Here is a 3,427-nt window from a genome sequence, read left to right as displayed (position 1 = left end):
GGGAGGGGCATGGCATGAAGTCTCTGGGAGGGGACAGGCACTTCATTCAGTCTGGAGTGGGGGTGGGGACAGGGCCTAGCATTCTATCTCTAAAAGACTCACTTACCATCACTGCTCTAGTCTCTCTGACATGAAGAGGAAGATGGATGGATGGATAGGTAGAGAGATAGGTGGCTAGGTAGATAGATAGGGGAGAGAGAGAGAGAGAAAGAGAGAGAGAGAAAGAGAGAGAGAGAGATGCAGACGTGAATGGATGATGGATGGTTGTATGGATATATGAAATGAAAGATAGGTTAATTAAGGAATGGATGTAGTGATGGACATATATTAAGTATATAGATACTATATATGGATAGATAGATTTACAGACAGGCAGATCATTTCATAATGCTTACTGTGCAATAGATATTCTTCTAAGCTCTGAAAATACAAATACATGTAAAAAAAGACAGTTGATACCTTCAAGAAACTTACATTGTAATGAAGAATTATGATATTCAAAAGAGAAAAAAAAAAGAGTTGGGGAAAGTAATTTGGTGGAAATACTCTTTTGGAGAAGATATGACAGTCCAGAGAGTGAAAAGTGGAATCAGATGTGTGTCAAGGAAGTTTATCCCCTCCCCCTCCTGAGTAACTTTACATGTCTATCAAACATTCCTGACATACCACATTTGCACTAGAGTTGAAGTCAGTGTATGTTCTGTACATCAATAAAAGTTAAGGTTTGGGGCAGAATTGGGGGAGAACCTCAGAGGAATCAGGAGAACCATGAGGAGAAGAGACAGTGCAGGCAGGTGAGGGGGAATGAGTAAGAGACTGATAGGCTAGGCACCACATGGTCAGGTTACTTATAGGAACATTGTCTACCTTTCCAATAAACTTTAAAAAAAAAATATATATATATATATATAATATATATATGGGTAGAAATATTATTTATTTTTAAGTATTATAGATGTCTAGGAAATGGACTGAGTATCCATTAAGTAGAGGATTAGACTAAGAACTCTTTATTAAAAGAGATGTATGATGATGCCAGCAGGAAGGCATATTTTATTGTTTATTTTTCAGGATCCTCCCTGGCTTTAGAGTGCTCTTTTATTCACATTGTAGTCATCATGTTCTTTTAGCCACATGTTTTACTCTTCTGTTCATACAAAATATTCATTTTTCTTTTAATTGTTCATACTAAATATTTCTTATCACCCAAGAATATTCCATACTTTATATATATGCTATATTTTTCATCTGTTCTTCAAATATTAGGCATCAAGATCATTCATCTCACCATAGTGATATTATTACCATTTTGATGCATAATGGATCTATACTCTTGTTTTTAACTTTCTTGAGGAATGTGGGTAGAAGGGATTATGGGTGAAATGGTATAGTTTAATAATTGAAAACTAATTAACTGAATTAGTTTGTAACTCTACCCAGAATGTTTTAGTATTCTACCTTCCCTAAACCACTCAAAGTGACTATTTCTGTTTATTTTCAAATATTTACCAATTTGTGAGATGTGAAGTAAAACCTCAGAGTTGTTTTAATTTGCATTTTTATTAGTATTAGGGCATTGAAACCTTTTGGGCAATGTTTTCATATATTCATATTCTGAAAAAAAAGGACTTCACTTTTATCTTTTAAACACTCATCCATTAAGGAAAAATTCGCCCTGTTCTTGGAAAAGTAGTTTAGGGATAGAAACATTGAAACATCATGAATGAGCAACTAATTGGCACAAAGTATAGAGAGCTGCATTTAGAATTCTGCTGACTTCAGTTCAAGTTCAAATTACAACAATTTATAAGTAGATGACCATAAGCAAATAACTTAAGTTCTCTGAGATTGTCTCTTAAGTAATAAAATTGGGTTAAAAATAAATTTCCTTATCTCAGATATTGTAAGGAACATACTTTGCCAATCTTGTAAGGTTATATAAACATGAGATATTAGATAATGTTTGAAATATTAACAAACACTGTGGTCAAAATAATCCTATGACACAGGAAGAGCAAGTATTTTATCCCTATTTAACAGATGACAAGACTGAGTTACACTATGCTGAAATTTATACTGTAAATTTGTCAGCAAGTATCACAGCTAGAACTTGAACTCAGATCAGTACTAGATTTTGTAGAGTACCTTTGCCACTCAAGAAAGTTGTTCTATATGTATAATGAGAAGAGTAGATTTATCATGTAGGTAGCATAATAGCAGGAACACATCCTGAGAATTGCATTGATATTCATAAAGAACTAATAGAATTGAACTTCCGGGTAAACATGGCTGTAATCTAGACGTGAATTACTTCCTCTCCCCGGCACTGAATGAAATAGAATATCTCAAAAGAGCATAAAAATCATCCTTGGAAGAAGAGAGGGACTCACCAGTACACCACAGAAATGAAGGCACATGGGGAGTGAATATTTCCACACTATAAGAAGGAGGAAAAGCTTGCACAAAAATGTGCACTGAGCTGCCCTTCCCCCGATCTCCCCCACGGAACCAGAGTAGGGGCACAGAGTGCTCACCAGGGACAGCAAGTGAGTGAGGAACATCTCTGTCCGGGGGGGGGGGGGACACCAGGATCCTTTGGATCTAAGGAGGACTGCTAGGGAAATACATCTCAGGGTAGTTTCGCTGGAGAACCCTGCAACTGGAGAGTGTGCAGTCCGCAGGAGCCCTTGCGAACTGCAAACAGTATGGAGTCTCGAGAAACTGTAGAAACTGCCTGAAGCCAAAACTCCGCTCCTCACTGTAGGGGGGGGGCACTCCAGGGTCCTTGTAAACTGACAGGGACTACCAGAGATCTACCTCTCAGAGAGGTTTTACAGGACATTCCTGAACACCGGAAAGAAGAGCATGGGGGCAGGTATGCTAACAAACTGCGAAGGTTGGAAAGAACTAGTCTGAGGCAGCTTAAACCCACAGAAAACTAGCCCATATCACCCAGACCTCTGACCAAAAAGGAAAGGGATAACCACCAAAGGGATGGCTCACACTGCCCAAGATCAAACCTCCAAAAAGAAAGGGGAAAAAAGTGACTATTGAAAACTTTTACGGAGGGAAAAACCCAGGGGACAGAAGAGAAAGAGGATGAAATTAAAAGAAAATCAAAACATGCCCCCAAAATGGAAATTATCCATAAGCTCTGGAAGAACTCAAAATGGAGCTTATGCAAAGATGGAAACCTTCTGGCAGGAAAAATTGGGAAAAATTCAGAAAGAGGTCAGCAGCCTGACAGACAAGACTTCACAATTGGAGACAGAGTTGGAGGCCACAAACAGAAGGGCAAAAAGAACTGAAAAAGCAAAACTAATCCTTAAAGACCAGAATTAAGCAACTGGAAGACAATGATCTTGCAAAACAGCAAGAATTATTAAAGCAAAATAAAAAAAATGAATTAGAAGAAAACATAAAATTT

Source organism: Monodelphis domestica, chromosome 1 (genome assembly GCF_027887165.1).
Source record: "Monodelphis domestica isolate mMonDom1 chromosome 1, mMonDom1.pri, whole genome shotgun sequence".
In the NCBI taxonomy this organism is placed as follows: domain Eukaryota; kingdom Metazoa; phylum Chordata; class Mammalia; order Didelphimorphia; family Didelphidae; genus Monodelphis; species Monodelphis domestica.
This window is presented reverse-complemented; position numbering follows the sequence as displayed.